Source organism: Piliocolobus tephrosceles, chromosome 20, assembly GCF_002776525.5.
Source record: "Piliocolobus tephrosceles isolate RC106 chromosome 20, ASM277652v3, whole genome shotgun sequence".
NCBI classification, from domain to species: domain Eukaryota; kingdom Metazoa; phylum Chordata; class Mammalia; order Primates; family Cercopithecidae; genus Piliocolobus; species Piliocolobus tephrosceles.
In genome coordinates this window covers 47,782,497-47,796,090 of record NC_045453.1, presented here as the reverse complement: position 1 = coordinate 47,796,090, position 13,594 = coordinate 47,782,497, and the positions used below count along the sequence as shown (strand labels likewise).

At 37.6% G+C, this 13,594-nt stretch overlaps 1 protein-coding gene across 4 annotated transcripts in view; it reads left to right on the top strand.

Annotated features, from left to right (window-relative positions):
* MACROD2 (mono-ADP ribosylhydrolase 2) overlaps window positions 1-13,594 on the top strand; it is a 2,106,139-nt gene that overhangs the window by 383,930 nt on the left and 1,708,615 nt on the right. The window lies entirely within an intron of this gene.

Sequence of the window (13,594 nt, the reverse complement as noted above, 5' to 3'; positions counted from 1 at the left end):
GAATTATACTTTTATTTTTAATTATGGTTTTTGTAGACTGGTTTCTGCTATTTGGTCAATAATTGCTTTGTGCCCATAAGTTTTCCATCAAATAAGTGTATTTCACATGGTCATGTTGCTGGTAAGAACTTAGCTGTTATATTTACCTGGAGGACCATCTCCTTAAACTAATATCTTTATTTGCTCTATTCTTAGAAGTGCATGAGTTTCTCCTTTGTCCTTTCTCAATTTTTCCCTGCACATTTATTTCTGAAGAAGGCCAGCTAATAGTCTTTCCCAGAAGTATTTGATTGTGGTCTCTTCATTAACTTCGTTTAGTTTATCTATTTATGTGTTTGTTTGATAACAGTTTGACCTTCTGAGTTCCCTTCCAAGAATGGGTGATATCAAAGTAGGTGAACCCTTGATAAGAAATGTATTGACCCTATTGTTCTATGATTGCACTTTTGTGGGCCTCAGAGGACAGACCCATTAAATCTAGGAGTTTTAGATTCTAATGTCCATTGAAAAGCCAATTTCTTTGAACTGCTAGGTAGTGTACAATTAAACTGATATGCAGCTGCTCAATTTTGGGGGGAAAAGCAGGTGGGTATAACAGATAATCTCTTTAAAAAGGGTAGACTCTTTTCTGTTACTGTGGAACACATGGATTAAATTATTTTATGAAATAATTCTTTCTAAAAGCCATTTTCAGATGGGAGTTGGTTCTATTTAAAAAAGGAAATTTTTGCCTGGTCAAATTCCTGTGGGTTTATATCCATATTTAATAAGTTTTGTCTTCATTCAGGCAGAGCTTTAAACAGAAAAGAAAGATCAATTGGTGATTTGGGTTATAGGTATCAAAAATAAATTGTACTGGCCTGGGAGTTAGCAGTTCGGAGGTTTCCCTTCCCTGGAGTGCCATTTGTTATATGACTTCATATTTATTGCCCTAGGCTTTGGTTTCATCACATGACAAATAAAGGCAGCAAGGATTTATTAAATGCCAATTATTTATTGTTGCTTTCTTTCCCCCTTTTAAGCTATAGATTAAAATGTAGGAAAAGAAAAGAAATTGTGAAAACATATTCTATACTGGGGTACTGACTTTGGAGGCAAACTCTTAGAATCTCTGGCCTCCTATTCTTTTTCTCTCTCTCTTTTTTTTTTCTTGAGACAGAGTCTCTCTCTGTCGCCCAGGCTGGAGCACAGTGGCGCGATCTTGGCTCACTGCAGCCTCCATCTCCTGGGTTCAAGCAGTTCTCCTGCCTCAGCTTCCTGAGTAGCTAGGATTACAGGCATGCGTCACCACGCCCAGCTAATTTTTGTATTTTTAGTAGTGACGGGGTTTCACCACGTTGGCCAGGCTGGTCTTGAACTCCTGACCTCGTGATCCACCCACCTTGGGCTCCCAAAGTGCTGGGATTACAGGCGTGAGCCCCGTGCCCGGCTCTGGCCTCCTATGCTGTCCCAAAATATATACTCTTTTGCTGCCTACATATTGTTTTACTTCCCACTCCTATCAGCTACCTGAAATGCTACTAGTTGGAGGTGAACTTATAATAATATGTGCCCCCTTTGAAATAGTACGTACAACCTCTGGAAACATGAGGTTATCATGAGTTACTTCAGATTGCTCTCCTCTTTTGTTTTTTAAGGCACATTGGCTACAATAAGGGGATGACTGTTTGAAGGGGACAGGATGCTGGCAGTCTTTAGCAAGAAGTCCTTTAGGCTGTAATAGGGAGGAGGTGGATTCTCACAGTAGGAAGGACTTGGCTCAGGATGGAGGACAACCAGTGTAGTAGACCTGGGTAGTTTCAGAACATGGGCTTTAGAGACTAGTGCAGCTGGGTTCCATGTTGGCTTTGCCACATGACTGTAGACAAATTACTTCATCTCTTTGAGTTTATTAGCTCAGTGCCTGACTCACAGTAAGTGCTCAATAAAATGATAGCTGTCATTATTTAAGATGGGGGGCATCCAAGCACCTGGAACAAAAAGGACACTAAGAATGGGAGAAGAATGCACAAAGGGCTAGTACAGGGCCAATAACAGATTTTTGAAATTTTTCAAATTTCCCTTTGAAGTAATTTTATAGCTAGTAAATGGAAATGAAAAAGAGGATTAGGAGAGCATTTTATTGATTTTTTTTTTCTCTTGTACTTACACATCTCATGACCTCATGTTCCAAGAACTTAACACTTAGTTGGGTTCTAGTAGATATTTTGGGTTGAAAATGTGTTTGCTATTTTGCATTTTGTTCTGTTTTGCTGGCTAGCCTGTGAATCTAACATTGTATATGAGAAAATGCATTTCAGGTTGAAAGCAACTGGTTTGGAAATGAACTTCAATAACATATCCCAGTTTTAAAATTCTAGGACTATCTGAACTTGTCATCTCAAAGGACTTTGTGGTGGTCTTTGTTTTTATGAGAAGATGTGAGATGTTTCCTAGTCGACAAGAAAGGAGATTGGATTTGGAATTGGGTTTCCCAGGTTCTGCCATTTACTTGTATATCCAGACAAAAAAAAAAAGAAAAAACAACATACACATGGAAGCCTCATCTGTCTTTTAGTTACCAACTACCAGCTGAAACTGACTAAAATACACAGTCATTTCATGGAACAATATAATTCAGGTCTGTCTAGAGTTAAGCTACCTTATTCACACATTCATTCATTCAGTCTTCACACATTCATTCATTCATCATGTACATATTTATTGACTCACTGTGTAAAAGAAACTAGTAGGACTAGATGATCCCCAAACTACCTCCAACTATGAAGTTCTAAGATTTAATCTTCGAAGATATTAAGGTTCTTTTAAGTCTAAGAAACATTCTTCATGATTTTCCTTTCCCTCAGCATTCTCTATGAGAATAAAATCTTCAAAATTGTGTAAAGAAAACACACTTTGGCCAGGCACAGTGGCTCATGCCACTTTGGGAGCACTTTGGGGGGCCGAGGCGGGAGGATCACCTGAGATCAGGAGTTTGAGACCAGCCTGGTTACCATGGTGAAACCCCGTTTCTAGTAAAAATACAAAAAGTTAGCCAGGCATGGTGGCACGTGCCTGTAATCCCAGCTACTTGGGAGGCTGAGGCAAGAGAATCACTTGAACCCAGGAGGTGGAGGTTGCAGTGAACTGAGATTGTACCATTGCACTCCAGCTTGGGCAATATGAGCGAAACTCCATCTCAAAAAGAAAAGAAAAGAAAAGAAAAAATAGTTCATACTTTTGATATATTAAATGTCTTGGACTGTTATCAGTTAAGATTCTTTTGGTTGCAAGTCATTGAAGATCTAAGCCTTACCTGCACAATCAACAATTGGAATTCATTGGTTCATGTGACTGAAAAGTTAAAATGTATAGTACAACTTCAGGTAAAGCTTGATACAGTGGCTTAAAATATGTCAATAAGAATACAGTTTCTCTCTGGGTCTCTGTCCTGCCTTTCTCATTGCTGGCAGCCTCCTCAGGCTATATACAGTGAACATTTGGCAGCTCTGGGATTTCCTCTTAGGCAGTAACAGTTCCACATATCACATTCCCGTAACACAGTGTTCAAGGGAGAGACACGTCCTCCAAAAGCCCCTGCACAGAGCCCTGGGGGTCACTGATTCTCATTTGCTTAAATTTGATCATAGGTTCATTCCTGAACCTATTACATGGGGTGAGGAGATATGCTGCTGAGCTTAAGCCCACTGCAGGAGCTGCAGATAAGCCCAGCCTTGCTCAGACACACAACTGAGAATGGAGGACAGGGCATGACCCAAAGGAAAAAGGCCACTCTTAGGCTGAGAAGGAAGGAGTGAATGCTAAGGATCAGCTCATTTTCAGAGATTTTAGCATGCTGAAACTTGGGCATATTTTATACATTTATAAACTTGAAACTGCTCTTTTTCTCTTTGTCTTTTTTTTTTCTTAAGCCAGAGTTTCTGTTAAAATTGCCAAAACATCTTTAAAAGATACTCTATTTGTAGACCCTCTCAAGTCTAGCCCAGATTTTTCTGTCAACAGGTAGTGATGCATGTCAGGGCACATCAGTATTACATCTTAGCATAACCCTATAGGATGTTAATAAAATATATAGAGAGTGCACATTCAGCTATCTGTAATTCTGTGAAGTCAGGCCAGATGCTTAATTTACTAGTTAGAAACTATACCACATCTTTCTGAACAATTCCAAAGGGTATTGGAGAAATAATTAGATTTTAGCAGGTCACGGATGCCTTAGAATACCAAAAGATTTTAAAAATGCTATATTAAACTGTTCTTTTGTTCTGATATTTGCCTTTTATTAGTCAACACTTAAAATGTACTTAAAAACAATCACATAACCCTTTCAACTATATTTCCAAAACATTCTGCACTGGAATGAGATCTGTCATTACAGGACTTGAAACAGATATCAAAGCAAAATCAGAGTGGTTATTTCCCTGCCTGCCTGCCTGCCTGCTTGCCCACCCTCTGATACACCCTTCTTTTCCCCAACACTCAAGTTAGACTGTTACACTTTGGGTACTGGGAGAAATGCAATTAAAAATCACAACTGAGGAAAAGCACCTCCTTGGCCTTCCAGGAAAGAAAGGAGGAATTGTGGTTCAGAACAGGATAGTACCTAGCCAAAGTGAGGGAGTGTGACAGTAGCTGGTGCAAAACTAGAAGCCTGCTGATCCCTACTTTCTTCCCTCTTCAGCACCTCCATATATGGCCATGCAGATAGAGCATATACAACTCCAGCTGATATAGGTCAAAGCTGTGTCCTTGACCCCTTGCCACTCCCCAGTGCCCTGCCCCCTTCACTTGTTTTAAAATGTTAAAAAAAAAAAAAAAAAAAAAGATTTAAAATGATCCTTGAAAAAATCAGAAACTTGGAGCAAGCAGATTGAGTCAGTCATTTCTATATGATATGTTCTTTGTGGCCCTGGGAAAATAACTGGAGCTCTTTGAGCCTTAATTCCCTTATTTATGAAGACAGGGATGTGGGACCCACCTAATTTCCTATTATGGACTTCAAATAAAGTGGTGGATGTAATAGTTCACTACTAAATCTGAGAAAGCACATACCAAGACAGAGTTGAAACCTGGGGATAGTTGCTTTTAATCTTCATAGTGATGAGTGGGGCCAGGATCAGTTCAAAAGAAACAATTCACTAATGTTAAATTGAACTGTGTGCTTTAACAATTTATCTTTGGGATTGAAACAATTTGAGAAATGCTTCTGCCTTCTCTCCTGGATGCTAGACTTTGAGATAACAGTATCTAACGCTGGTTCTGAGACTTAATTACAATCAAAGGACAAATTCCTGATCTTTGGCAATGATTAGTATAAAATACAGCTTTGGAGGAATGACTAACAGTTAATAGGAGCAGATCAATATGTGTCTGATTATTGAGATGTGGATCAACAGGATATTATACAAGTGGATTGCCCTGAAGCACATGATTTTCTCTGCATAGCCAGCTACTGTTGTCAGTTTGAACAAAAGGGGTCATCATTTTGAAACCATCTTATTGTTTCACTATTTCTGGAGTATTGGTGCTAATTTTAGATACACAAATAGACTTTCTGAAAGAAAGATTTTCTGAAATTGTCAGATTTTTCTTCTTTTTTTTTTTCCTGGAAACTGGCTCTGTAGTTCTCCTTGTATTGGAGATTATCTCTTTGCTATTTCTCTGCAGTCTAGACTACTTGGGTACATTAATGTGCTTAATGTTGAAAGAAACATGTTTAAAGTACAATCAAAGACTGTTTTCTATTTTATCTGTTTATTAATGACTCTGGAAACTGCCCTTCATTGGCACTGTCTGCAGGAAGCAGATTTACTACAATTAGCATTTATTACCCCTTGGGAACTGGTATGAACTTATTATTTGCAAGATTTTTGGGGATCAAGTATCAGTTGATTAAATTCGGATTATGTAAATGTTTTACAATCTATTCCAAATAAAATAAGTTAAAAATTAAGTCACATTTACCATTGGGAAATTTTCTGTAAAATATAAAGGTACTTACATTTTCTAAGCATGATTTATGACAAATTTGTTATATATTAACTAGACTCACTTAGTTTATTCTGTAAATGATTAACCTCAAATTTGAGGAATTTTAAAACTTTATACTTTTTTCGCTAGTTAAGTTTTGTTTGGTTTTTGTTTTGTTTGACATTTGCAATGTATTCATGCTGGAAATTCACAAATACTTTACTAGGTTTCTTATGTGTGTTTAAAAATTAAGATCTAGACTTAACAAGTTTATTTAAAGTACATAAATATTGCCAAAATGTATTTATAGTTTAATGAGCTTTCATTCTTGTGTTCAAAGTTGTTTTAAAAATTGAAGATAGACTTGAAAAAGAATTAAAAATGTGTCACTTTTTAAAGTTATTAATTTTTGTTTAGAGAAATTCGAGGAGCTTTTTGGTAGTTGTTTAATTCTCATGTTTGCATAGAAGCAACACACAACTGTTTGAGCAGCTTTGGATGTAACCCCTCTTTGTTTTCTTCAGTGGCCCAGGGAACAGACTTGTCACTCTGAAGTGCTCACGTGTAATCCTGTCCTCCCTTTCTTCCCCAACGCAAGTCAGAAATAAGCTTATCAGATCATAGCTTATTAACAAAGAACAAAGGATGTTGACTGACCAAAGAGTAGGAAAGGACAAGCAAAATATAAATGTCAAAGGTTTGCTGCCCCAAATCCTAGTTTTACAGTGGTTTTAAGTAACTAAACTTTTTCGAAAGTAGGATTCACATATTTTTAAAACATTTGCCTGAATTATACTTTGTCTAGAATTTTAAGTGCAGTAAAATATTAGTTAATGGCTTTACCTATATTTTATATATGAATTAAGTACAATTATCACTAGTATTATTGTCATTGTTGCTATTATTTGTTCCTTACAAGCAAATCTTTCTAGCTTATATCTGGGAGAAGTTACAGACAATTATATCCTATGTGTTTTCAGCATAAAATGTTTTAACAGAGTATAAATAGCCTTCTGATAAAGGGAGAAGTATTTTTCTGATAGAAAGTACAATACATTATTTAGGTAATTATAAGGAACTTTTAGATCATATTTATATCTTGTTTTCTTGATTATTTTTATTTGAAGGTTTTTGTTTTTGTTTTTCGATGGAGTCTTGCTCTATCCAGCCCAGGCTGGAGTAGCTGGGACTACAGGCATGCACCACCACGCCTGGATAATTTTGTATTTTTAGTAGAGATGGGTTTTGCCATATTGGCCAGACTGGTCTCGAACTCCTGACGTCAGGTGATCTGCCTGCCTTGGCCTCCCAAAGTGCTGGGATTACAGGTGATGGCCACCACATCTGGCCTGAAGATGATTTTTCTATAAGGACAACAAGTTGTTTATTACTTAGAGTTGTGATAGTAGGAAGGAAATAACTTTAGAAAGGAAGAGAGCAGGCTGGGTGCGTGGCTCACCCCTGTAATCCCAGCACTTTGGGAGGCCGAGATGGGCGGATCACGAGGTCAGGAGATTGAGACCATCCTGGCTAATACGGTGAAAATAAAAATACAAAAAATACTACTAAAAATACAAAAAAATTAGCCAGGTGTGGTGGTGGGTGCCTGTAGTCCCAGCTACTCGGGAGGCTGAGGCAGGGGAATGGTGTGAACCCAGATGGCGGAGCTTGCAGTGAGCTGAGATCACACCACTACACTCCAGCCTGGACGCACTCCAGCCTGGACGCACTCCAGCCTGGGCGCACTCCAGCCTGGGCGACAGAGCGAGATTCTGTCTCAAAAAAAAAAAAAAAAAAAAAGTAAGAGAGCAATTCCCTTGTGAAAATCAGGCTTACATTTTCTTGAAGTTTGAAGTTTAAAGTAATCTAACTTTATCACAAAAATAATAATGATCCCAAATGTATTTGGGAAAAAAAGATACATTTTTAATCAGTATCCAGATGAGTAGCAAAAACAAAAACACTACAAGATGTATGAGTGTAGTGTTTTTGTTTTGTTTGCCTTATGTTCTGTAGACTTCCTGTGTAGCTCACATTCTATCAACTGTTTTTTGAAACTTTGTTTTCCCTTGGCTTCTTTGCTCCTACATTATCGGATTCTGCTTAAGGAAGAGTCCCTGAACAAAGAACAGGTATTACCATCTCCATTCTAATATGGCTGATTTCTAGTAATTGTATAGCAGATGCTCATTCAAGCACCTAGTAATGTGTATTCTAACAAAAAACATGGTATTCAGGCTCAGACAGGTTACAATTTTTTTAAAGCACTTTATCCAACTTACTAGCATTCTCTTTGTTTTGTTTAGATTGATTTTTCTACCATCTAAGTCTCAGAATTTGCTAATTAGGAGGAATGGGTGGTGATGTCTAAGTAATCTGTTGCTTTGAGAGTGTTTAGTAGAAACTCAGATGGAACAAAAGGAGTAAGAAGGAGAAGGTAGAACTGGTACTCTAAGAAGACCCCTAGTCTGATGCCTTGTGTCCCACATGTCTTCCCTTGGTCAGTTTTTCAAAAAATGCTTATTGAATAGCAAGGTGTGCCTCATAAGTCTGATCTCTTTTACTATATTCTCTGTTTTTCAAAGACTTTATAACTAACTTTCCCGAGCTGGTCTGTCCACTTATACATAGATTATATGTTGGACAAAACCATCTCATGACATAGATATATAGTTTCTTGAGCAATCTCAAAGGAATGGCAAAGGAACTCTTTTGTGGCCTATGGGTGAGAAGGTCAGCAACAATTTAACCAATGTGCTCTAGATTACAAAACGTATTTGAAATGAGACTGAAAGCAGCTAAAGAGGAAAAGTTTTTGAAGAGAGAGTAAGGAGAGAATCAGAGGTGCTAAGATAGCAACAGCACGTTAATTTGAGGTGAAAAGAGTCCTAGTTAGTAGGTAGATTTTGGACTCTATCGGTTACTATGGTGGTAAGTGCAAGCAAGGAAGACAGGAAATTCTCTAGGAACATTCATAATGTGCATATGAGAGGTCACCCATATTCGTAGTGAGTTTTGAGGATGGATAGAGGAAATTGCTGAATTATAGAGGCCAGTTATGAAGAAGAAAGTACATAGATGAGGACTAAATAATAATATCAATGTAATGAGACCAGTATTCGAATAATGATAATAGCATGAAAAGAGTAGTGGACAGCTAAATATAGACTAAAATATAGTAAAATCTGATTGTACAGGATGGTAAGGGTACACAAATATGGAGATGTGTTACTAGTCTGGAATGTGACCTAATCCTGCTGATTTCCGTCTTATGCTCTTCCAGGGAAGAGAGATGAGGCTTTCCAAAAGCTACCAGTTTTAAGTTTACAGGAAAATCCATGGGATTCCCAAGTCATTATCTGTTCTGCATTCAAAAATGCAATTCCTTGGCTAAGAAAGGGTCTCCTCTACCATTTCCTTTAGGAGAACGAAAACTGACCCTTGACAAGAGAGCTAGAACTAAGCCTTGGCTATTAAAACAAGGATATAGAACATGGGGCCAACATGTCCCAGCCAGATCACCCACACATCCTTTAGGAATATGGGGCAGCTTTCAGGGACTTCTGGTGTGTATCCAGGTTAACATCTAGCCCAACATTGCCATGTCAGTGGAGGCAACAGAGTCGTCCAAGATATGAAACCAGAACAAATGTATAGGTGTAAGCTGGGCGCGGTGGCTCACACCTGTCATCCCAGCACTTTGGGAGGCTGAGGCAGGTGGATCATCTGAGGTCAGGAGTTTGAGACCAGCCTGGCCATCATGGTGAAACCCTGTCCCTGTCTCTACTAAAAATACAAAAAATTAGCTGGGTGTGGTCGTGTACACCTGTAGTCCCAGCTACTTGGGAGGCTGAGGCAGGAGAATCGCTTGAGCCCAGGAGGTGGAGGTTGCAGTAAGCTGAGATTGCGCCACTGCTCTCTGGCCTAGGCGTCAGAGCAAGACTCCGTCTCAAAAAAAAAGAAAAGAAAAAATGTATAGGTATTAGAACATGGAATAAAAATTCTGTGACATTAAGGGTTCATGGTAATTTGTATCAGAATGTACATGAAAGAAAATATTAAGAAGGAAGGTATACCAGTTCAGGATGTATTATCTACTAAATAATGTGCCAGAATCCTAATAGGCATTTCTATTTACATTTGGCGCTTCTGAACCTTATTACTCCCTTCGACTTGTCCTTTATTAACAACATCTTTTATTAGTAGACAAAAAAATGAATTTCTTCACTTATCAGTTTAGGAAAACCACCAGTTGTCCTGTTATCTCAAGGAATGATTTTTGGTGGAATGTACCCTAATTCTATTTTTTCTCCTCAGTATCTTTAATATGTGATGCTTACAGACTCATTAAAAAATAAATGAATATTTATGACTTGGAATATTATACTATCAGGAACCATATATGCATTTTTTAACTATAAGATATGAATTGACCACTACTGTCCATTTCCATCAGACTTGTTTCAATTAACAGCACTTTGGGAGTCTGAGGCAGGCAGATCATTTGAGCCTAGGCGTTCGAGAGTTGCTTGGGCAACATGATGAAGCCCCATCTCTACAAAAAATACAAGAATTAGCTGGGCATGGTGGTGCATGCCTGTGGTCCCAGATACTTGGGAGGCTGAGGTGGGAGGATTACTTGAGCCTAGGAGGTGGAGGTTACAGTGGACCATGGTCACCCCACTGTATTCCAGCCTGGGCAACAGAATGAGACCCTGTCTCCAAATAAATAAACAAATAAATAAATGGAAAATAAAAATAATCTGAATTCCCACTATCCGGTATTAACATTGGGTGGTATAAAGCCCTTCAAACATTTACAACTTGTACCTGTGTACACACTTTTTTTTTCTTTTTACAAATTAGGAAAATAGTATACTTGTTTTATAACTTGTATTTTATTTTTAATTTTTGTGGATACACACTAGGCATATATATTTACAGGGTACATGAGATATTTTAATACAATAATGCAATGTGTAATAATCGCATCATGGAAAATGGGGTACCCATTCCTTCAAGCATTTATCCTTTCTATTATAGTTCAGTTATACTCTTTTAGTTATTTTAAAATGTACGGTTAAATTATTATTGGCTATAGTCACCCTATTATGCTTTCAAATATGAGGTATTATTCTTATTTTATATATAAATGCATATATATACACACACATATATATATATATGTATAGACTTTTTGTACCTATTAACCATCCCCGCCCACCTCCCCACTGCCTCCTGAGTACTCTTACCAGACCCTGGTAACCATTCTTTTATTCTCTGTGTACATGAATTCCATCGTTTTGATTTTGAAATCCCACAAATGAGTGAGAACATGTGAGGTTTGTCTTTCTGTGCCTGGCTTATTTCATGTAATATAATGACCTCGAGTTCCATCCATGTTGTTGCAAATGGCAGAATCTTATTCTTTTTTTTTGAAACAGAGTTTCACTCTTGTTGCCCAAGCTGGAGTGCAGTGTTATTCTCCTACCTCAGCTTTGCAAGTAACTGGGACTACAAGCATGCGCCACCATGCCTGGCTAATTTTTTGTATTTTAGTAGAGACGGGGTTTAACCATGTTGGTCAGGCTGGTCTCGAACTCCTGACCTCAGGTGATCCACCCACCTCAGCCTCCCAAAGTGCTGGGATTACAGGTGTGAGCCACCGTGCCCAGCCATCTTATTCTTTCTAATTTTTTTTGGTTGAATAGTACTCCATTGTGTATAAGTACCACATTTTCTTTATCCATTTATCTGCTGAAGAACTCCCAAGTTGCTTCCAAATCTTGGTTGTTGTGAACAGCTCTGGAACAAACATGAGAGTCCAAATATTTCTTCAATATATTGATTTCCTTTCTTTTGGGTATATACCCAGCAGTGGGATTGCTGGGTCATATAAAAGATGTATTTTTAGTTTTTTGAGGAGCCTCAGAACTGTTCTCCATAGTGGTTGTACTAATTTACATTCCCACCAACAGTGTACAATGGTTCCCTTTTCTCCACACCCTTGCCAGCATTTGTTATTGCCTGTCTTTTGGATAAAAGCTATTTTAACTGGGGTGAGATGATATCTCTTTGTTGTTTTGCTTTGCATTTACCTGATGATTAGTGGTGTTGACCATTTTTTCCTACACCTGTTTGCTATTTGTATGTCTTCTTTTGAGAAATGTCTGTTCAACTGTTTTGCCCATTTTTTGGTTGGATTAATATTTTTTATTCCTATAGAGTTCTTGAGCTCCATGTATATTCTGGTTATTAATCCCTTGTGTATGTATTAATCAGATGTGTAATTTACAGATATTTTCTCTGTTTCTGTGGGTTGTCTCTTCACTTTGTTGATTATTTCCCTTGCTGTGCAGAAACTTTTTAACTTGATGTGATCCCATTTGCCCATTTTTGCTTTGGTTGCCTGTGCTTGTGGGGTTTTACTCAAGAAATCTTTGCCTAGACCTATGTCCTGAAGAGTTTCCCCTATGAGTTTCCTCATAGCTTGAGGTCTTAAATTTAAGTCTTCAATCCATTTTGATTTGATTTTTGTGTAAGGCGAGAGAGAGGGATCAAGTTTAATTCTTCTGCATATGAATATTCAGTTTTCCCAGGACAAATTATTGAAGAGACTGTCTTTTCCCCAAGGTGTGTTCTTGGCACCTTTGTCAAAAATGAGTTCACTGTAGGTGTGTGGTTTGTTTCTTGGTCCTCTATTCTGTTCCATTGAGCTATGTGTCTGTTTTTATGCCTGTACCATGCTGTTTTGGTTGTTGTAGTTCCATAGTATAATCTGAAGTCAGGTAATGTGGTTCCTTCAAGTACTTTTCTTTTGCTCAGGGTGACTTTGGCTATTCTGTTTTTTTTTCATTTTGGTTCCACATAATTTTTTTTTATTTCTGTGAAGACTGTCATTGATGCTTTGATAGAGATTGCATTGAATCTATAGATTGCTCTGGATGGTATGGATATTTTAATAATATTGATTATTTCACTCCATGAACATGGAATATCTTTCCATTTTTGTATGTCCTCTTCAGTTTCTTGTATCAGTGTTGTATATTTTTAATTGTACAGATCTTTCACTTCTTTGGTTAATTCCTAGGTATTTAATTTTATTTGTGGCTATCATAAATGAGATTTCTTTTTAAATTTTCTTTTCAGGTTTTTCACTGTTGGCATATAGAAATGCTACTGAGTTTTGCATGTTGATTTTGTGTCCTGCAACTTTACTGAATTTGTTTATCAGTTCTAATAGTTCTTGGTGGAGTATTTATGTTTTTCAAAACATAAGATCATATCATCTGCAAATAAGGAAACTTTGTCTTCTTCCTTTCCAATTTGGATGACATGTATTTCTTTCTCCTGTCTTATTGCTCTAGCTAGGACTTTCAGTACTATGTCGAATAACAGTGGTGAGAGTGGGCATCCTTGTCATGTCACAGATCTAAGAGGAAAGGCTTTCCTCATTCAATATGATACTAGCTGTGGGTCTGTCATATATGGCTGTTATGTTGAGGTTCATTTGTTCTATCCAGTTACTTGAGGGTTTTTATCATGAAAGGATGTTGAACTTTATTGAATGTTTTTTCAGCATCAATTGAAATGATCAGATAGTTTCTGTCTTTTGTTCTGTATA